This window comes from Bufo bufo, chromosome 4, assembly GCF_905171765.1.
Source record: "Bufo bufo chromosome 4, aBufBuf1.1, whole genome shotgun sequence".
Taxonomy (NCBI): Eukaryota; Metazoa; Chordata; class Amphibia; order Anura; family Bufonidae; genus Bufo; species Bufo bufo.
Window position 1 is genome coordinate 169,747,053 of NC_053392.1, and position 23,801 is coordinate 169,770,853.

The 23,801-nt window shown below is 46.1% G+C and overlaps 1 pseudogene; it reads left to right on the plus strand.

Annotated features, from left to right (window-relative positions):
* The first annotated feature begins 368 nt into the window (after positions 1-368).
* LOC120999077 lies at positions 369-12,652 on the plus strand (annotated as a pseudogene).
* Positions 12,653-23,801: the final 11,149 nt, after the last annotated feature.

Consider the following 23,801-nt stretch of genomic DNA (forward strand, 5'->3'; position numbering starts at 1 on the left):
CCGCCTACTAACAGACCTGGGAGGCGGAGAAACCCTGCGCTTTGCTCGTTTAGCTCTTTTGTGAGGTAGCGCTGGGGACTCCGCCTCTACCAGTCCATCAACGTCGGGTGCCGCCTCCGGAACAGCGTCGGTCTCTCTGCGCCTCTCTTCCTCAATCGCCGACGGCGCCATAAGTTCAGGCTGGTCTAAGCAGTGCCGCAGCCACTCTTCTCCGCCGGCCGCTTCAGCTCTTCTAATCAGCTGCTGTAGAATGTCTTCCATCCTGTGCTCAGGTCCGGATCTTCTTAACACTGCAGCAGCTGATAGCGATGTCCCGTCTTTTATTTCCACAGTGATCCAAGCTACAGGACTGCTTCTCCAATCAGCTGATGAGGATTTCCCGCCGCTTGTGCAACTGGCCAATCATCTTCCAGACATCTGACAGCTGTCAATATCCAACATCTGACAGGACCAGCTGGATCCGGATAAAACCAGGTAAGACCCGTCAACATAAGAGAGGGGGGGGGGGAGGAAAAAGCAACCACACAGCAATACTGAAACTGCCAGAACATTAAAACCACCTGACAGGAAAAGTGCCCATGTCCCCATGTGCCCCCAAGCTATCCGCTCTGAGGGGCCCCTGCATTAGTGAAGTACTTGTCTGTCAATTACAATTACTTACTGCCGAGTCTGCCGGCCAGTGCCATGCTAGCTCCTCCTCCCGACCTCTGACCCGGGCCTGCCCTTGTGTCCCTACGGTATGTACGCTCAGGCATAGTTATTTGTATTGCCGTCCTCAGGAGAGGGAGAGATGTGTCTGGGATTCAAACCCACAACCTTCTGTATCAGAGGCAAATCACTTACCCTCACAGCCATAAGAGGTGCATTGACACTGACTGAAAAAATATGAGACTTCTACTGTTATAGCTGGCTAAGTGTACATCTATACACATGACAGCTGCCCCAACACACCCAGCACTGCTATATCTCTATATGACAGCTGTCCCAGCACACTCAGCTCTGCTATATCTCTATATATGATAGCTGCCCCAGCACACCCAGCTCTGCTACATCTATACACATGACAGCTGCCCTAACACACCAGCACTGCTATATCTCTATATGACAACTGTCCCAGCAAACCCAGCTCTGTTACATCTATACACATGACAGCTGCCAAAACACACCCAGCTCTGCTACATCTATACACATGACAGTTGCCGAAACACACCCAGCCTGCTACATCTATACACATGACAGCTTCCCTAACACACTCAGCCCTGCTATATCTCTATATATGATAGCTGCACCAGCAAACCCAGCTCTGCTACATCTATACACATGACAGCTACCCAAACACACCCAGCTCTGCTACATCTATACACATGACAGCTGCTCTAACACACTCAGCTCTGCTATATCTCTATATATCTATCTACTGTATAGCAATACTTAGAGATATATAGATGTAGCAGAGCTGGAATGTGCTGGGGCAGCTGTCATATATAGAGATATAGTAGAGCTGATTGTGCTGGTGCAGCTGTCATGTGTATTAGATGTAGCAGAGCTGGGTGTGTTTGGGCAGCTGTCATGTGTATAGATGTAGCAGTGCTGGGTGTGTTAGGGCAGCTGTCATGTGTATAGCTGTACACTTAGCCAGCTATAACAGTAGAAGTCTCATATTTTTTCAATCAGTGGCAAGGCATCTCTTATGGCAGTGTGGTTAGGTGCTTTGCCTCTGATACAGAAGGTCATGGATTTGAATCCCGGCAGAAAATTTTCTGAAATACAGGCTAAATTAGAATACACAAGCACTGATTCCATATATGGACATACAGGAAGAGGCTGCATCGCATTGCTGACATGGAGGTAAGTATAAGTTTTTTTTATTTTTATTAATACCTGCCATGGGGGGAGCGGGAGGCACTTGATACTGGCACATGGGGGGAGGGGGGTTGGCACTATGATACACATGGCACTGGCACATGGGGAGGCACATGGGGAGGCACCTGATACTGTCACATGTGGGGGGAGGGGGGTTGGCACCTGATACTGGCACATGGGGGGTGGGGGGGTTGGCACTATGATACTGGCACTTGGGGGGAAGGAGAGAGGCACTTGATACTGACACATGGGGGGGTTGGAGAGAGGCACTTGATACTGGCACTTTTGGGGTGGGAGATGGCACTATGATACTGGGACATGGGGGGGGAGAGGCACTTGATACTGGCACTTTTGGGGGGGGGGAGATGGCACTATGATACTGGGACATGGGGGGGAGAGAGGCTCTTGATACTGGCACTTTTTTTTGGGGGGGGGGGAGAGATGGCACTATGATACTGGGACTGCCATACATACGTGTAATTTTAGTAGAAAACTGTGGCTGAAATGGCCCTTAGCAGCGCTCTCTGAAATGAGCGTTGCTAAGGGCCACCCGTCTTCTATTTGAAAAGGGGAGACGGGCTGTGCAGGAGCTGTGCTTCTGCCTCCTGTGCCCCCGCGGTGGCCACAGGCGTCTTAAAATCTAATGCTCGGGTACACTAACTAACCTGCCTTCCCTGCGATAATCACTCATGAAGATAGATGGACCTTAGCATTTCATGGGGCCCAAGGAAATTCTTGCCCAGGGTCCAATCAATATTAAAGACGGCCCTGGATTTAGGGGTCATTATAAGACTTAAAGGTAGGCAGACAATGTCATAGAGCAGCAGGAAATGCTAGCAGAATGCTTGGGTGTATAGGGAGAGGCATTACTAGTAGAAAGAGGGGGGTGCTCATGCCGCTCTACAGAGCACTAGTGAGACCTCATTTGGAGTATTGTGCTCAGTACTGGAGACCATATCTCCAGAAGGATATCGATACTTTGGAGAGAGTTCAGTGAAGAGCTACTAAACTAGTACATGGATTGCAGGATAAAACTTACCAGGAAAAATTAAAGGACCTTAACATGTATAGCTTGGAAGAAAGATGAGACCGAGGGGATATGATAGAAACTTTTAAATACATAAAGAGAATCAACAAGGTAAAAGGAGAGAGAATATTTAAAAGATGAAAAACTGCTACACGAGGACATAGTTTTAAATTAGAGGGGCAAAGGTTTACAAGTAACATAAGGAAGTATTACTTTACTGAGAGAGTAGTGGATGCATGGAATAGCCTTCCTGCAGAAGTAGTAGCTGCAAATACAGTGGAGTATAAGTATGCATGGGATAGGCATAAGGCCATCCTTCATATAAGATAGGGCCAGGGGCTATTCATAGTATTCAGTATATTTGGCAGATTAGATGGGCCAAATGGTTCTTATCTCCCGACACATTTTATGTTTCTATGTTGTGACACTAGGCTGCACATCAGGGTAAGGTTGCTGGCGGGGTGTCATGAAACTGTCCCAGGCCTTGGAGAGTGTTGCCTTGCCTCTGTTAGAACTGCTGTGTGTTCCCCTTGTCTCCCCTCCTTGGTTGGCAAAGGAACTACAAATTCTGCTGCCAGCGTTGTCAACTGGAAATGTTTGGAGTAATTTTTCCACAAGGACCTTCTGGTATTGCACCATTTTGCTAGTCCTCTCCACCATAGGAATGAGAGATGAGAAGTTCTCTTTGTAGCGGGGGTCGAGAAGGGTGAACAACCAGTAATCGGTGTTGGCCAAAATGCGTATAACGGGAGGGGTCACGGGAAAGGCAGCATAACATAAAGTCAGCCATGTGTGCCAGAGTCCCAACAGACAAGACTTCGCTGTCCTCAACAGGAGGATGATTCCCAATCTCCTCATCCTCGTCCTCCTCTTCGGCCCATCCACGCTGAACAGATGGAATAAACCTGCTGTGGGTACTACCCTCTGTAGTGAAGGCAACTGTGTTCTTCTCCTTCTCCTCCTCATCATCATCATCCAGTTCAAGCTGAGAAGACGAACGAAGGGTGGTCTGGTTATCAACCTGTGTACTGTATTCCCCCATTTCCACCTCTTCCACATGCAAAGCGTCCTCCTTCATTGTGAGCACCGAGCGTTTCAGTAGACACAGAAGTTGGATGGTTATGCATTATCGCCGCTCACCATCTGTGTTGATTCCTCAAAGTTGCGTAAAATCTCACAGAGGTCAGACATCCATGCCCACTCCTCGCTTTTGAAGAGCGGAAGCTAACTGGAAAGGTGACGACCATGTTGAAGCTGGTATTCCACTACTGCCCTCTGCTGCTCACAAAGCCTGGCCAACATGTGGAACATGGAGTTCCAGCGCGTTGACAGACTGGCAGCAGCTGTAGATGACTTTTGGAAATGGACACACACGCGGCGCACCTTCACCAGTAGTTCAGGCAAATTGGGGTAGGTTTTGAGAAACCGCTGAACCATTAAGGCTACTTTCACACCTGCGTTAGGTGCGGATCCGTCTGGTATCTGCACAGACGGATCCGCACCTATAAATGCAAACGCTGGTATCCATTCAGTACGGATCCGTCTGCATAACTAAGTAAAAAAAAAGTCTAAGTCTAAGTCAAATGGATCCATCCTGACTTACATTGAAAGTCAATGGGGGACGGATCCATTTACAATTGCACCAATATTGTGTCAATGTAAACGGATCCGTCCCCATTGACTTACATTGTAAGTCAGGATGGATCCGTTTGGCTCCGCACCACCAGGCGGACACCAAAACGCTGCAAGCAGCGTTTTGGTGTCCACTTCCAGAGCGGAATGGAGGCGGAACGGAGCCAAATTGATGCATTCTGAACGGATCCTTATCCATTCAGAATGCATTGGGACTAAACTGATCCGTTTGGGGCCGCTTGTGAGAGCCTTGAAACGGATCTCACAGGCGGACCCAGAAACGGCAGTGTGAAAGTAGCCTAATTTGAACACGAAGGCTAGGCATGGTATGTGTGTGAGCTGGCCGAGCTCCAAATCCGCCACCAAGTTACGGCCATTATCAGACACAACCATGCCTGATTCTAGGTTGAGTGGCGACAGCCACAGCTCAGTCTGGTCCCTTATACCCTGCCACAGCTCTATGGCGGTTTGCTGTTTGTCACCGAAACATATTACTTTTAGCACAGCCTGTTGCCGCTTCAGCTACTGACTGATGGCTGACTGGTGCTACAAGATGAAAATTTAGAGGTGGAAGTGGAGGAGGAGGAGAAGGGGGGGTTGCAGCCACTAATGTAGGTGGTGGCGGAAATCCTGATAGAAGTAGGGCCCGCCATCCTTGGCGACGGTAGCACCAGTGCCATCCCAGGGTACGACTCGCTCCCGGCCTCCACAACATTTACCCAGTGTGCCATCAGGGAAATGTAGCAAGGCCAAAAGCACTTGTCCATGTGTCAGTCGTTAAGTGGACCTTCCCAATAACTGCGTTGGTCAGGGCACGGGTGATGTTACGGGACAGATGCTGGTGTAAGGCTGGGACGGCACACTGTGAAAGAAATTGGCAGCTGGGGACAGAGTACCGCTGGACAGCCGCCGCCATCAGGCTGCGGAAAGCCTCAGTGTCCACAAGCCTAAATGGCAACATTTCCAGGGCCATCAATTTGGAAAGGGGCGCATTTAGTGCTATTGTCTGTGGGTGGGTGGCTGGATATTTGTTCTTTCGTTCAAAATCCTGGGGTATGGACATCTGTACGCTGCGCTGGGACACAGAAGTGGATGTGCTAGCTGATGGTGCTTGCAAAGGTCCAGGTACAGGGCGGGAGGCATCTGGGCCTGCGTCTTGGACAGGGGATTGGCTAGCACGTAACACAGGGTAAGAGGAGGCAGCGATGTTCGGCCCACCTATTAGGGTGCTTTGATGCCATGTGGAGGATCATGCTGGTGGTGGTGAGGTTGCTATTGCTGGTGGTTGTGAAGTTGCTCATTTTGGTACGGCACAGGTTGCAAATGACAATTCCTCAAAAATGCGCCAGACTGCGGAACACCTAGCCCTTGGCAAGGGAGATTGCCGCAAGGGGGTGCTCCGGGCCCTCCTTCTCCCTTTTGCCACCCCTCTGCCTCTTCCAGCGCACACGTTAAACAGCGTCTATGGAAAAAGTACACTGGATGTCACAGATATTTTTAGGCTGCGCACACGTTACACAGGAGATGTAGCGCAGATAATGTCGCTGTCTGCAGCGGCCAAACAATTGCAAGCTATTTAGCGCACATTGCGCTAAAAATATATATTGCTGCCAGATACAACAATAGTCCTTAAAAGGACTTTTGGGTCTCTAACAATTACACGCAATTTAGTGCAGGTTGCGCTAATAATATACACTCACCTAAAGAATTATTAGGAACACCTGTTCTATTTCTCATTAATGCAATTATCTAGTCAACCAATCACATGGCAGTTGCTTCAATGCATTTAGGGGGGTGGTCCTGGTCAAGACAATCTCCTGAACTCCAAACTGAATGTCAGAATGGGAAAGAAAGGAGATTTAAGCAATTTTGAGCGTGGCATGGTTGTTGGTGCCAGACGGGCCGGTCTGAGTATTTCACAATCTGCTCAGTTACTGGGATTTTTACGCACAACCATTTCTAGGGTTTACAAAGAATGGTGTGAAAAGGGAAAAACATCCAGTATGCGGCAGTCCTGTGGGCAAAAATGCCTTGTGGATGCTAGAGGTCAGAGGAGAATGGGCTAACTGATTCAAGCTGTTAGAAGAGCAACGTTGACTGAAATAACCACTCGTTACAACCGAGGTATGCAGCAAAGCATTTGTGAAGCCACAACACGCACAACCTTGAGGCGGATGGGCTACAACAGCAGAAGACCCCACCGGGTACCACTCATCTCCACTACAAATAGGAAAAAGAGGCTACAATTTGCACGAGCTCACCAAAATTGGACTGTTGAAGACTGGAAAAATGTTGCCTGGTCTGATGAGTCTCGATTTCTGTTGAGAGATTCAAATGGTAGAGTCCGAATTTGGCGTAAACAGAATGAGAACATGTATCCATCCTCTGATGGCTACTTCCAGCAGGATAATGCATCATGTCACAAAGCTCGAATCATTTCAAATTGGTTTCTTGAACATGACAATGAGTTCACTGTACTAAAATGGCCCCCACAGTCACCAGATCTCAACCCAATAGAGCATCTTTGGGATGTGGTGGAACGGGAGCTTCATACCCTGGATGTGCATCCCTCAAATCTCCATCAACTGCAAGATGCTATCCTATCAATATGGGCCAACATTTCTAAAGAATGCTATCAGCACCTTGTTGAATCAATGCCACGTAGAATTAAGGCAGTTCTGAAGACAAAAGGGCGTCCAACACCGTATTAGTATGGTGTTCCTAATAATTCTTTAGGTGAGTGTATATTGCTGCCTGATACAACAATAGTCATTAAAAGGACTTTTGGGTCTCTAATCGCACGCAATTAGCGCAGGTTGCGCTAAAAATATATATTGCTGACAGACACAACAATAGTCCTTAAAAGGACATTTGGGTCTCTAACACCAACCCTGCCTAACTAAAAAATTTAATTCAATTCCCTACACTATCTGTCCCTTCTACAGCACAGCTCTCCCTGACTAAGACTGGCCGAACCACGTGTCATCAGTAGTGTTGATCACGAATATTCGAATTTCGAATTTTTATCGCGAATATAGGTACTTCGAAAATCAGCGAATATTTCGAATATAGTTAGATATATTCGTAATTTCGAATATTCAAATTTTTTTCCCCTTTTTTTTTTTTGGGGAAATCAGTACACATGATCCCTCCCTGCTTCTAGCTTGTGGGCCAATAAGAAGGCTGCAATATACTTGACTTTAGGAGTAGTAGTGTTTGCGAATTTTGCTCTATATAAAAAACTAGCAATATAGAAAATATTTGAAAAAAATCGAATATAGAGCAATTTAGCTAATATAGTGCCATAATCTTCTTTGTCTAATAGTTGTAAGTTGAAAAATTTGCAATAAAAAATTCGAATCCGAAAATTCAAATTACGAAAATTTGCATATTACACAATCATTACCTTGCCGATTTTTGGGAGTAAACCACATTTGCGAATTTTCGAATTTGTGAAATATCGCGAATTCGAATGTGACCCCTGCCGCTCATCACTAGTCATCAGGTGCTTTATAGCATCCGATGACGATTTCCAGACAGCCAATCACTGTAATGCCAGTAACCAACATGGCTACGGCATTACAGTGAGTGGTAGTACTTACCTGCACATTTATTTGCTGCGTAGCAGCCAACAAACGTGCGGGGAGGAGACTCGAGCATGGTGCTCGGGAACACTCGGTATTCAGCCGAACACCGCGATGTGCCAAGCATCGCAATGCTCAAGCTGAACTGGTGTTTGGCCGAGTATGCTCGATCATCACTAGTGAGGTGGCAGCAGCATGAGGAGACCACAGAGAGGCCCAGTGACATAGTGGGGAGGTGGGGGGGGCAATACCAGTACCAGCTGAAGATGAAGGTGGCTGTAGGAGCACCTGGCAGCACGTGTGGCATCAGGCGGGTGGCAGCATCAGAATAGTAGAAGAAACAGGTATCTTTTGTCAAAGTGTAGGTGTGGCACCATGGATGATCTAGTCTGATGCATCAGGCACTGGTGTTTGAAAATCCTGGTTCATCTACGCCTGATTCATCTTCACGACGGTCAGTTTCTCCCTTTTTTGGGTGGACAGGTGAGTTCTCCTTGGGGTAACTATGGCCCCCGCCGCACTAAACACCCACCCTGATGCCACACCGCTGGCCGGGTAGAAAAGTTTGTCCAGGGCAAACTCGGCCAGTTGCGGCCACAAATCGAGTTTGGCTGCCCAGTAGTCCAGGGGATTTTCGATGTGGGGTGGCAGAGTGCACTCCAAGTATGCCACAACCTGCTGGTTCAGGTTCTGCTCCATGTCTAGCTGTTGCTGCTGGTGAGTAATTTCTTCAGTAGGCGGGTGAAGAAAACTGCTCATCAGTGACTCTAGACTTAAGTTGCTGCTGATGGAGCTGGTACTGCTCCGGCCCCCCAAACCCCCCCCCCCCCCATCATCCATGGCAGTGGAACGTGAGCAAAGAGGGCCCCCCCGTTCAGACCTGCGTGAAGATGGGCGATGGCGCACATAGGCAGCGGCCAACTGACTCAGCGGGTGTAAAAAAGGCCCCCATTTTGGACCGGTGGAGAGGGTCTAAAATGGTGGAGAGCCAGTAGTCATCCCTCTGGCGAATGGTGACAATTCGGCTGTCACTCCTTAAGCAAGTGAACATGCATTGGGCCATTTGCACAAGTGACTCGGAGTAACTCCCTGCCTCCATCTCCACTGCATACTGCCACGGTGTGTCTGGGTCATCGGCCTCATCTTCCTAATCGCCTCCTCCGGCTGCTCCTGCTCCCCCTCTCTTGTCACTTGTGTAGAAAAACCATCCATTTCTCTATGCATTGCTTGTGCTCGAATGTCCTCCCCATCCTCCTCCTCCTCTAATTCAGCCCCCACAGGGCTCATGTGGCTGTGAGATTTAGTCGCCACGTCTCCTGTCCCCTGGCCAGCGAGATTTTGCAGCATCTATTCCAAGGCATGAATCAGTGGAATGACGTTGTTCATCCCGTAGTCGTGGAGACTGACAAATAAAGTGGCCTCCTCAAAGGGCCTGAGCAAATGGCAGGTGTCACGCATGAGCTGCCACTGGCTAACTTCGAAGTTACACAGGGGAGTACTTCTGTCCGCCTGTATCATCATATAATCGGTCCAACATATGGAGGGTGGAATTCTAATGGGTGGAATCATCGCATATCAGCCTATGTTTGGGGAAGCCGTTCTGCTGCTGCAGCTCAAGGAGGGTGTGCTTTGCGATGTACAAGTGGCTGAAGTGCATGCAAAGTTTCCCGGCCATTTTTAGGATGTCTTGCAATAGGGCAAAGACTTCAACGACCGCTTTGCAAAAAAGATTTAACACATGCGCCATGCATGCAGGGCGCATGGCTCATCCCTCCTTGAAGCAGCGCCGACACCATGTTCTTCCCATTGTCAGTCACCATGGTTCCGATTTTGAGTTTATGAGGAGAAAGCCAGGATTCGATTTCTTGATGAAGAACGCAGAGCAGTTCCTTCCCTGTGTGACTCCGTTCGCCCAGGCAAATGAGGTGCAGAACAGCATGACACCGCTGTGCCCTGCACATGTGGTATGCTGGAGGAGCACTGTGAATTGTCCCTGCAGTGGAGAATGAGGACACGGAGGAGGATGAGGTGGCAGAGGCGGACATTGTCGCAGGACCAATGGCATGAGAACGTGGAGGAGGAAGTGGTGTCACCTGGTGAAGTTATTGGTAGCGTCGTGCAGGAACCACATTTACTCAGTGGGCCATAAAGGACATATATTGTCCATAACCGTAGTTATAGCTCCACACATCGGCGCTGCCGTGCACTTTGGCAGACACCAACAGGCTCAAGGACTGGCCCACCTTCTGTGCTACATAAGTGTGCAGGGCTGGTACTGCCTTTTTGGCAAAGAAATGATGGCTTGGGACTCTCCACCTCGGCTTGGCACAAGCCATCAGTTCTGTGAAAGGTGCAGAGTCCACCACTTGGAAAGGGAGGGACTGCAGCACCAGCAACTTGGCCAGGAGCACGTTCAGCTTATGCGCCGTTGGATAAGTGTACGCATACTGTTGTCTTTTGGCAATCGCTTTGGTGATTGATTGCTGACAGAATGACTGATGAGGAGCAGGAGCATCAGGACCAGCAGATGTTGCGAAGGACAGACAGCTCCCTTCGGCTGAGGTGGTGGAGCCTTGACTGTATGAAATTGGGTGCGTGCCACTGGGAGATGCAGCGGTTGCTGCTGTAGGCTGGACCACCACATCAGAGCCATGGTTCTCCCAGGCCACTATGGTGACGATGCATGTGTTGACACAGGGCCGTGGTGACAACATTGGCACCCTGGCCACGCTTCACATTCTGCCCACAAATTCTGCAAATGGCCATGTTCACCTCCTCTGGAGGCCTAAAAAAAAAATTGACACACCGCCAAGTATGGCATTTTCCCCCCAACACTCTGCGCTTACTGCCTGCTACCGCTGCCTCCATAAACCCCTGCACCGCTACTTTCCGGGCCGGTAGGCTCCTGCGAAGCAGGTGGTCTATCCCGGGCACATGTTAATAAATGTGGTTTAAGCAATACTTCTAATTGTCCACAGTGTGATTTATCTGGGGCGGATTACTTGCATATGTTTTGGTCATGTATAGAGTTGAAACAATATTGGGGGGCAATTTATAATTTTATTATCCGGGAATTGAAAGTTGAGATTCCGTTTACGGTGGAATGTTTGGTACTGAGTGACCTCACCAAGGTAGAATGTCCGAAATATAAAAGGATTCTTTTGATTTAAAATAATGTTCTTGGCGAGACTTTGGATTGCTAGGGTTTGGTTTTCTCTAAATACTCCAAGTATTACTTCATGGGTTAACCTGGTTACTAAGATTAAGAGATATGAAAACATTCTATATAAGCAGAGAAATACTGAGGAAAAATTGACAAAAATTTCGGGAGAATGGAAATTTTAAGGTTTTCCTACCTACACTCCCTCATTATCCCACCTTTTTTCGCTTATTGAAGGGGGAAGGATGGGAGACGCATCACAATGGAGAGGGTTGGTTGGGTATAAACAGGGGGGGTAGGGTTTATTAGGGTAAAAAGAATACAATAATGTTTTGTTTTTGGTGAATTGTATTGTTTGAATTTGTAATAAAATTTTAAATAAAATTTTAAAAAAATGAGTAGAATATCACACACTGAGAGTAAAAGAAGCAAGATTCCTCAGCAGTGCATAGTATTTCAGGAGAGGAGTGTGCTGAACTTGTTGAAGATTGTGGACTAAGAGTTACAAGGTGGAAAGAGCAGGGTCCCCAGCAGCACAGAGTATTTCAGAAGTGTGTCGGTTGTGTTGGAAAGGACAGACAGGATTACTGGTTCTCAAAAAGCTTAGTATCAATGTTGAAAAAAATATGGCATCAGAGGTGTGTGAGGACGCCATCACGATAGGATGGGTATGCCATCCAGGGTAGATTGTATATGTGGGTGACATACAGAATATAACCAGGAAACAGATTGAAGAATGGGGACAATTTGATCTGATAATTGGTGGCAATCCTTGTAATGACCTATCTTTGGTTAACCCACACCGGAAAGGCCTTTATGGGGGCAGTGGACAACTGCTTTTTGACTTTCCACGATTACTTAATAAAGTGTTGCCTAAGACAGGAGAGAATCGGCCAGTCTTCTGGTTATTCAAAAACGTAGTTGCGATGGAGAAAGCAATCCAAAAAACTATTTCTCTCCACCTGGAGACAAATCCTGTCAAGATTGATGCAAGTGCGGTATCAGCTGCTCATCGAGTCAGATACTTCTGGGGGAACCTGCCTGGTATTAACAGGCCTCTAGTAGCTACAAACAATGAGAAGACAAAGCTTCAAGATTGCTTGGAGCCCGGAAGAATTGCAAAGTTTATCAAGATTCAAACCATACATAACTAGCCCCTGGTCTCTTAGTCAGGGAAAACATCACGAGTTCCCAGTCATCATGGGTGGGAAGGAGGACATCCTGTGGTGCACAGAGATGGTGAGGGACTTCAAATTCCCCCCGAACTATACGGACATCTCAGAAATGAACCGCTGCTCCCGACAGAAGCTCCTGGGAAGGTCATGGAGCGTCCCGGTCATCCGGCATCTATTCGCCCCGCTGAAGGATTATTTCGAAAGTGTATAGAAGCCACATGGGGCCCGCACGCTGCAGATTTATCATGGAGACACCGGATTGTATAATATTACATTATTATATAAAGAAAAAAGCTACATCATCATCATCGAGTACTGTCTGCACGTTACTGATGTCCTCCTCAACCGTCTCTGAGTCAGGAGCCTGACCGCTCACAACACCAGCTCCCTCGCCACTCTCCTCATCACTATATGCCCGCCTAGTGAAGGAAGCGGCGGATGTCTCCTCCACATCTTGGCTTGCCGGTAGCTGCTGACTGTCTTCTAGTAGCTCGTCCTCACTGTATAGTGGAGCTGAGCCCACAGCATACAATACTTCTCTGGCTAAGGGGTGAGAAAAGGACAGAGGCAGGTTGAGGACAGGTGAGGGCACAGGGCCTGCTCCCGGGCCATTCCAACTAAGGGTTGTGTCTGAAGAACCCACCGACTCTTGGCTGGGGGTGTCTGATATCACTTGCGACGAAGTCAAAGATCGAGTCAACCATTCAGCAACCGCTGGGTTGCTGGTCAAGACATGACCACTAGCTGACACTAGGAGCTCAGGCCTCTCAAAGTGACACCTGCTGCCTCAGCCCCTTACTCTGCTGTGACCTGTGCCTGCGCCAGAAACATTTAGGCCTCTGCCACTACCCTGTGCAGGGCCTGGCACTTCTTTGTCTGACATACTGTTAGATCAAATAAATAAATAAAAAGAAAATTAAAACACCCCAAAAAAGTCAGCAATTTTCTCACTTCACCACACAACGGCTAATAAGCCCTTTTCCCCCCACTAATACACACAAAAAAGGTCTTTAAAACATATTACTGCACCGCTGAACGGCAAATATATTTTTATTTTGCCACTATTACACAACAAAAAGGTCTTTAGAACATATAGCTGAACGGCAAATATATTTTACTTTTGCCACTAATACACAACAAAAAGGGCTTTAGAATATATAACTGCACCGCTGAATGGCAAATATATTTTTATTTTGCCACTAATACAGTCACAGAAAATAATGCACTGTACTAATAGATGCAAGCATAACATATGAACTAAGCACTCACTCTATTGATAAAATCTGAGACACTTGGTCAATATATGTGCAGCAGCAACCGGTGGGAGGAGGAGCACACACAACTATTTGTACCACCTTAATCAAGGTCGCCTATTAGATAGGTGGGGCAAAATTGCACATGAATACTACTCGTAAGATAGGAGCATATTCACAAATGAAGGTGCCACTCCTTCAAGACAAGTTAAACAAATCACGGGGAAAAAAAATATACAAAACATCCTGCAAGATATGATAATGAATGTTGCGGATGTACATGGCTATATTTATACAGTCACAGAAAATAAGGCACTATAATAATAGATGCAAGCATAACATATGGACTAAGCACTCACTCTATTGATAAAATCTGAGACACTTGGCCAATACATTTTGATCAAAACACATCTAAGCCCACCTACCAAGCGACAAGGTGGTCTCAGTTCAGGCGGTTCCTACACTAAACCTGCCTATGCCGTTAAGCATTTATGTTCAGGAGCGCAGACCCCACACATATAGTGTGTTGCTCCTAGATGTTTTATATATTTTTTTTTCTGTGATTTGTTTGCCACTAATACACAACAAAAAGGGCTTTAGAACATATAACTGCACTGCTGAACTGCAAATATATTTTTATTTTGCCACTAATACACGACAAAAAGGGCTTTGGAACATATAACTGCACTGCTGAACGGCAAATAGGCCCTTATTTTTTTCCACTTATGCACGCCACGGGAGGCTTTAGAACAGATAACTGCACCGCTAAACAGCAAAGATGTTTTACTTTTTCCACTAATACATGACAAAAAGGACTTTAGAACCTATAATTGCACCGCTGAACGGCAAATATTTTTTTCTTTTGCCACTAACACACCGCAAAAATGGCTGTAATTTTCGTACTTTACCTCACAACGGCTAGTAAGCCATTTTTTCCCCACTAATACAAGCCACAAAATGCTTTAGAACATATAACTGCACCGCACAAGGGCAAATAAGACATATAAATATTTCCTTGTAATAAACCCTGTTAATGGCTGTATCAAACAACACTTGCACCCCAATAACAAGAATGGTTTGCTGGAATTACAGAGCTGTATAATGGCAATTTGGGTCCCCAGTCAGTGCAGCAAGGTGTAATAGGATTTTTCCTATTACTCAGGCTGTAACCTCCCCTACTGAACCCTGTTCAACATAAATGCCATGGAATGATTCCTCCCTATCCTTTCCCTACATCTTGAATAATCTTTCCCTGCACTTGTAAATCATTTTTTTAGCACAATTAAGTTTTTTCTAGCACTGTCACTAGCGCCTGCTGACGTCTCTTGCTGCACTAAGTAAACTGAAAAATGGCAGAATCCAAGATGGGTGAGGCTGTGACATCACAGGGCTGTCTGGCTGCTGATTGGCTGCATGCATGGCATTATGGGTGATCCCGCCTTCCCAGAGTTCCTTGCTCCATGTCCTCACACGTACAGCAGCTATTTTAAGAAAACATGTGATTCGTTACCACTAGTGTTGGGCGAGCATGCTCGTCCGAACACTAATTTTTCTCGAGCATCGCGATGCTCGGCCGAATACCGCGTGTGCTCGAGCGCGATGCTCGAGTCTCCTCCCCTCACGTTTCTTGCCTGCTTCGCAGCCAATAAACGTGCAGGTAAGTAACATAGTAACATAGTATATAAGGCCAAAAAAAGACATTTGTCCATCCAGTTTGCCCTGTTATTCTGCAAGTTGGCTACTGGCATTACAGTGATGGCTGGCCGGAACGAGTCATCGGGTGCTATGATGACACGTGTTCGGCTCAGTCTTAGTCAGGGAGAGCTGGAGAGCAGAAGGGAGAGATAGTATAGGTAATGAAATAGGAATATTTTAGTTTTTATACTTGTTATAGACCAAAAGTCCTTTTAAGGACTATTGTGTGTGTGGCAGCAATATATATTTTTAGTGCAACCTGCACTAAATTGCTAAAACTTGTTAGAGACCCAAAAGTCCTTTCAAGGACTATAGTTGTATCTGGCAGCAATATATATTTATAGCGCAACCTGCACTAAATAGCTTGCAATTGTTTGGCCGCTGCAGACAGTGACATTATCTGTGCTACTGTCTACTGTCTAATGTGTGCGCAGCCTAAAAATATCTGTGGCATCCAGTGTAATTATTCCGTAGACGGTGTCCGCTGCGGACAGTTACATTACCTGCACTACATCTCCTGTATAACGTTTGCGCATCCTAAAAATATCTGTGACATCCAGTGTACTTTTTCCGTAGATGCTGCACACAGTGACATTGCCTGCGCTACATCTCCTGTATAACGTTTGCGTATCCGAAATGTCAGTGACATTCAGTCTAATTTTTTTGCTGCTGGTGGCAGCGACATTACCTGCGCTACATCTCCAGTATTATGTTAGCGCATCCGAATTATCAGTGACATTAATTCAGTGTAATTTTTTATTAGCCGTTGGTGACAGCGACATTACTTGCGCTATACGTCCTGTATAACATTTGTGCAACCTAATATCAGTGACATTAATTCAGTGTAATTTTTTATTAGGCGGTGGTGACAGCGACATTACTTGCACTATACCTCGTGTATAACGTTTGTGCATCCTAAATATCAATGACATTCATTCAGTGTAATTTTTTTTTAGGCGGTGGTGACAGCGACATTACTTGCGCTATACCTCCTGTTTAACGTGTGCGCATCCTAAAAATATCTGTGACATTCTGTGTACTTTATTTGCGCATACACTTACAAAACCTGCGCTACTGTACGTGTGACATACTTGCAAGCATATATACAATTTAATATGCGCAAGGCGAGCAGAAAGGGATGGGGAAGTGGCCCTGCTGCTGATGGTGCACGCAAAGGCCATGGCCTTTGGTGCGGTGAAACTGTGCCTGCTGCCAGAGCACAAGAAACACACTCATCCACGATACCTAGCTTCATGTCCTAGTTTGCAGGGTGGCGCAGGACACCACTGTCGAAGTCAGACCAGTGCGACCAGGTAGTCGGTTGGATTGGAGCAGATAATGCTTCCAGTCGGTTAAGCACCACCCTGTCTTCCACAAATTACAGTCTCAGTAGCCAAGAGTCTGGTCAACAGAATCCTCACCCTGATACTCCTTTCTTCCACCATGGAGAGTCTTGGCAAACAAGTGATCCCACACTCGGATATTCCGTGGAGCTGTTTTCATCGCCATTCCTTAATTTGGGCCTCTCGCCAAGCCTGCTTGAAGAGGGACATGAGGAGATCTTGTGCCCTGATTCCCAAATTGTTGAGCATCCACAGTCAGAAGGAGATGACAGTGTGGAATGGCAATTAGTGTTTCACAAGGTGGATGATGATGACGAGACACAGTTGCCAATAAGTCAACCGCAATTAGTGTCTCAAGAGTTTCATGATGAGGATTAGACATAGTTGTCAATAACTGAGGTTGTTGTTAGGTCAACAAGTCAGCAAGATGACCAGAGTGAGGAAGTGGGAGAGGAGGTGCTGGACGATTAATTCACTGACCCAACCTGGGAAGGTGGCAAGTTGAGCGAGGACAGCAGTACAGAGGGGGAGGGATCTGCAGCACCGCAACAGGCTGGAAGAGGCAGTGGGGTGGCAAAAGAGAGAAGGCGGGACACACCAAACAGGCCCGCAACTGTTCCCCGGAGCACTCCCTTCCAGCAATCGCCCTTGCCAAGGAGTAGGTGTTCCGCAGTCTGGCGCTTTTTTGAGGAAAGTGCGGACGATACAAGAATTGTCATTTGCAACCTGTGCCGTACCAAAATGAGCAGGGGCGTGAACACTAGCAACCTCACTACCACCAGCATGATCCGCCACATGGCATCAAAACACCCTAATTGGTGGGCTAAACGCCTGGGTCCTCAACCAGTGTGTGCGGGTCACACCACTGCCTCCTCTTCCCCTGTGTTACGTGCTGGCCAATCCCCTGTCCAAGACACAGGCTCAGATGTCTCCCACCATGCACCTGGACCTTCGCAGGCACCATCAGCTAGCACATCCACTTCTGTGTCCCAGCACAGCGTACAGATGTCTATACCCCAGGCCACCCACAGACCATAGCACTAAATGCGCAGCTTTTCAAATTGCTGGCCCTGGAAATGTTGCGATTTAGGCTTGTGGATTAAACAGTGGAGCAGGCAGTGTTCAGCTAAGGAAACACAAAACGGCGCACCATAGGGTAATAATGTATGTGCAGATTAAAAATGTCTCAAATGAGGAGGCTTACCTTGTGTGGTTGTGCTATACGTAGGCACAACTCTAGTTAATGCTCATCAAAGGTTATTTGAATCCCCCTCTCTTAGACGGATGGTGTGCTGCCAGGGATGCAGGTACTTCAAATAAGGGATGCCTGGGGTCCCTCAGAAGATTTGATCAGCAGAGAAAAATATATATACCAAGGTATGCAAGCATTTTGTACCTGAAGAAGGGGACCACAGCCCCCGAAACGCATTGTACCACTTGCTGTATAAAACCTCTGAATTTGATTCAAACTATGGGATGGTTACTTTTCTGCTGATTTAGGCTTGTGGACACTGAAGCTTCCCGCAGCCTGATGGCGGCTGCTGTCCCGTGGTACTCTGTCCCCAGCCGCCAATATTTTTCACGGTGTGCAGTCCCAGCCTTACACCAGCATGTGTCCCGTAACATCACCCGTGCCCTCACCAACACAGTTATTGGGAAGGTCCATTTAACGACTGACACATGGACAAATGCTTTTGGCCAGGAACGCTACATTTCCCTGATGGCACACTGGGTGAACGTTGTGGAGGCCGGGAGTGAGTCGTACCCTGAAATGGCACAAGTGCTACCGACGCCAAGGATTGCGGGCCATACTACATCAGGTTTTCCGCCACCACCTACGTTAGTGGCTGCAACCCCCCCTCCTCCTCCTCCTCCGCCTCCTCCTCCAGTTCCACCTCTGAATTAACATCTTGCAGCACCAGTCAGCCATCAGACAGTAGCTGGAAGCAGTGTAGCACTGCAGTGGGGAAGCAGCAACAGGCTGTGCTTAAACTGATCTGCTTAGATAACAAACAGCACTCTTCCGCAGAGTTGTGGCAGGGGATAAGGGACCAGTCTGAGCTGTGTCTCTCGTCACTCAACCTACAACCAGGCATGGTTGTGTCTGATAATGGCCGTAATTTGGTGGCGGCTTGGAGCTTGGCAAGCTCACACACATACCATGCCTAGCCCACGTGTTCAACCTAGTGATTCAGCGTTTTATCAAAACCTACCCCAATTTGCCTGAGCTACTGGTGAAGGTGCGCCGCGTGTGTGTCCATTTCCGCAAGTCATCGACAGCTTCCGCCGGTCTGGCAACGCTGCAGCAGCACTTGCAATTGCCAGCTCACCTACTGTTGTGCGACGTGAGCACGGGCTGGAACTCGACGTTTCACATGTTGGCCAGGCTTTGCGAGCAGTAGAGGGCAGTAATGGAATACCAGCTGCAACATGGTCGTCGCCTTTCCAGTCAACTTCCGCTCTCACAGTTGACGAGTGGGCATTGATGTCTGACCTCTGTGAGGTTTTATGCAACTTTGAGGAATCAACACAGATGTGAGCGGCGATAACGCTATTATCAGCCACTTCTGTGTCTACTCATAAGCTCGCAGCTCACAATTAAGGCAGACACTTTGCATGTGGAAGAGGTGGAAATGGGGCAAGAAAGTACACAGGGTGATAGCCAGACCACCCTCAGTTCTTCCTCTCAGCGCAAATTGGATTATGCTGAGGAGGATCAGGAGACAGTTGCCTCCGCTACAGAGGGTAGTACCCATGGAAGTTTTATTACATCTGTTTAGTGTGGATGGGGAGAAGAGGAGGAAGAGGATGAGGAGATTGAGAGTCATCCTCCTGATGAGGACAGCAAAGTCTTGCACACATGGCTGACTTTATGTTAGGCTGCCTTTGCCATGAACCTCACGTTTTACGCATTTTGGCCAACACCGATTACTGGTTGTTCACCCTTCTCAACCCCCGCTACAAAGAGAACTTCTCATCTCTCATTCCTGTTGTGGAGAGGGCAAGCAAATTGGTGCAATACCAGAAGGTCCTTGTGGAAAAATTGCTCCAAAGGTTTCCAGCTGACAACGCTGGCTGCAGAGTACGTAGTTCACGAAAAGACCTACAACAAAACACTGAGGCTAAATAGCTGTAGTTAAAAAGCATTTTTATTGGAAATATATAAAAAAACATACAAAACGAGATGACAGACGTAAAAATACTGAGTGCAGTACACCACTGGGAGATGTATATCATGAGTATGACCAAAAGAGAAGTAAAAGGAGGGAATGCTAAAAATAACCACTGAATGGGCGTCTTTACATGTAAAGTGCCATGTGCTGTGCTGATAATGTGCAAAAAAAGCCCTATTACATATCAGAGGCAGTATCCCCACCCAACCTACAAACACAAAGTAACATGCAATGTATCCAATTTATGACATACCCTTGTAAAGATGATATCTCCTCAGAAAGACCGCACACCCCGACACGCGTTTTGATCGAACACCTTCATCTGGGGGCACCTAGAGTACGTAGTTCCTTGGCCAACCGAGGAGGGGAGACGACAGCAGTTACAACAGAGGCAGGGCAACACTCTCCAAGGTCTGGGACACTTTCATGACACCCCGCCAGCACCCTCAACCTGATGCGCAGCCTAGTGTCACAAGGAGGGAAACATTTTGGAAGATGGTGAAGGAGTACGTAGCAGACCGTGTCAGTGTCCTCAGTGATCCCTGTGTGTCTTACAACTATTGGGTGTCCAAGCTGGACACGTGGCATGAACTGGCGACGCGTTTTATCAGTTTTATGAGTGTGTATTTAGTGCTGCTGGGGGCATAATAACTGATAAGTGCATCCGCCTGTCAACTGAAAATGCTGACAGGTTGACTTTTATATAAATGAACAAGGCCTGGATTGCCCCTGACTTCTCTACTCCACCAGAGGAAAGTGGCTGAACCTAAAGCCACTCTAAATGTGGCTTTTATTGTGTATTGAATACATTACACTGTATTCCCATGCACCCCTTCCACCACTAAAAAGGGTATATGGTTTTATCTCCCTTTTCTCGTCCTCCTCCTCCATCATATCATCATGCTTATTATGCTGCCCTCGCTCCTATTGTTTTAGAGTGTCAGCTCAGCAGCGGGCCCTCACCCATAATGTTTTAGAGGGTCACCAGCAGGCCCTCAACCATAATGTTTTAGAGGGTCAGCTCAGCAGCAGACCTTCCTCCCTAAATTTTTAAATGGTCAGCTCGGCAGCAGGTCCTCGGCCACAAATTTTTTTTAGATTGTCTGCTCAGCAGCAGGCCCTCCCCCCCAAATTTCTTTAGATGGTGACCTCGGCAGCAGGCCGTCGCCCACAAAATTTTTTAGATTGTCAGCTCGGCAGCAGGCCCTCGCCCATAATGTTTTAGAGGGTCACCAGCAGGCCATCAATCATAATTTTTCAAGGGTGTGTATGATGCGCTCCTTTATGTGTAATAAAGGGTGTTTTGGAGTGCCGGTTCCTTGTAATTTTTGGCAGACCTTTCCCTTAGTGCATAAGCTTTATGAGTGTAGGAGTCCCACTACATGAACAATTGTACCACAATGTGAATGAGGCCCTCCTTTATGTGATATACAGGTTGTATCGGATTGTCTCTTGCTTGTAATTTTGGCAGAACTTGCACTTAATATACAAGTAAATATACAGGAAAGAATGTTTCCTAACAATTTTTCCTATAAAATCGCATTTATCTTCGGTTTTGTGCGTATTATTGTCAGTCTGTAAAATTGCAGTATTTCTCGGACAACATCGTTCCCAGCAGCGACCTGGGAGTCCAAGATGCATCCAGACTTCCTCCCCATGCTGTTCCAAAACCATTTTGGTGGTGTTTCCATCAATTTCTGACCTTTTCCTATGAACCAGGCACCCTCCCTTCAGAGCAGGGGGGTGCCTGGTTTAATGCTCGGGTTCGCCCATTGACTTCCATTATACTCAGAGCACCCGATTATCCAGATGTTTTCGGCCAGAGCACCCGAGCACTTTGGTGTTCTATCAACACTAGCAAATATATTTTACTTTTGCCACTAATACACAGCAAAAAATTGCTTTAGAACATATAACTGCACCACTGAACGGCAAATATATACTTTACTTTTGGCACTAATACACGACAAAAAGGGCTTTAGAACATATAACTGCACCGCTGAACGGCAAATGTATTTTTCTTTTGCCACTAATACACAACAAAAAGAGCTGTAATTTTTGCACTTCACCACACAACGGCTAATAAGCCCTTTTTTCCCCCACTAATACACGCCAAAAAATGCTTTAGAACATATAACTGCACCGCACAAGGGCAAGTAAGACATAGAAATATTTCCCGGTAATAAACCCTGTTAATGCCTGTATCAAATAGCACTTGCACCCCAATAACAAGAACGGTTTCCTGGAATTACTAAGCTGTATAATGGCAATTTGGGTCCCCAGTCAGTGCAGCAAGGTATAATAGGATTGTTCCTATTACCCAGGCTGTAACCTCCCCTACTGAACCCTGTTCTACATAAATGCTGTGGAATGATTCCTCCCTATCCTTTCCCTATACCTTGAATAATCTTTCCCTGCAGTTGTAAATTGTTTTTTTAGCACAATGAAGTTTTTCCTAGCACTGTCACTAGCGCCTGCTGATGTCTCTCCCTGCACTAATTACACTGGAAAATGGCATAATCCAAGATGGCTGAGGCTATTTATAGGGCTGTGACATCACAGGGCTGGCTGCTGATTGGCTGCATGCATGGCATTATGGCTGATCCCACCTGCCCAGAGTTCCTTGCTCCATGTCTCACACGTGCAGCAGATATTTTAGGAAATAACTTGATTCGTTACCACGAAGCGTGAGGAAATTCAGATTCGGTGCAAATCAAATTTTTCCTGAAATTCGGATCGAATTCCAGTTCGTTAACTTCGATTCGCTCATCTCAAATAGTTAGTTTCAGTATAGAGATTATGACACCATGATCTGCTTTACATCAGTTGTCTCATCTGCCTCACTATTCTTATGTGTAGATATGTTAATCTTCATAAACTGTGTTATAAAATCCTCGAGATTGATGAATAGTGTTGATCACGAATATTAGAATTTTGAATTTTTATCGCGAATTTAGGTACTTTGAAAATTCGCGAATATTTCAAATATAGTTATATATATTCGTAATTTCGAATATTCTAATTTATTTTCATTTTTTTTTTTTCGATTTTTTTTTTTTTTTATCAGTACACATGATCCCTCACTGCTTCTAGCTTGTGGGCCAATAAGAAGGCTGCAATATACTTGACTTTAGGAGTAGTAGTGTTTGCGAATTTTGCTCTATATTTGTTTTTTTGGAATATTCGCTATATTGCTATATATTCTTGTTTTAGAATATTACGAATATTCGAAAAAACTAAGTTATAGCAATATAGAGAATATTCGAAAAAAAATCGAATATAGAGCAATTTAGCTAATATAGTGCTATAATCTTCTTTGTCTAATAGTTGTAAGTTAAAAAAATCGCAATAAAAAATTTGAATCCAAAAATTCAAATTCCGAAAATTCGCATATTACACAATCATTACCTTTCCGATTTTTCAAGTAAAAAAAAAATCGTGAATTTTCGAATTTGCAAATATTCGACGAATATTCTACAAAATATTCGCGAAATATCGCGAATTCGAATATGACCCCTGCTGCTCATCAGAGTCATCACTATTGATGAAGAGATCTGAGTAGTTTTGAAAGCTTGCAATCTTGTCGTATTTTCAATTAGCCATTTAAAGGTGTCAACCTCTAAGGAATCTCATTTTGATATTTTTTTGTTTCAACCAAATGTTGAAAGCAGTCCTTTTGGTTCTAAAGTAAAATTGAACATCAAAATATTTTAGGGAGATAATCAGTCAAAAAACATATATGGGGTCATTTATCAAACTGTTGTAAAGTAGAATTGGCTTAGTTGTCCATAGCAACCAATCAGATTTCACCTTTCATTTTCGAAAGGCGCTGTCAAAAATTAAAGGAGGACTCTGGTTGCTATAAGCCAGTTCTACTTTTTACCAGTTTGATAAAT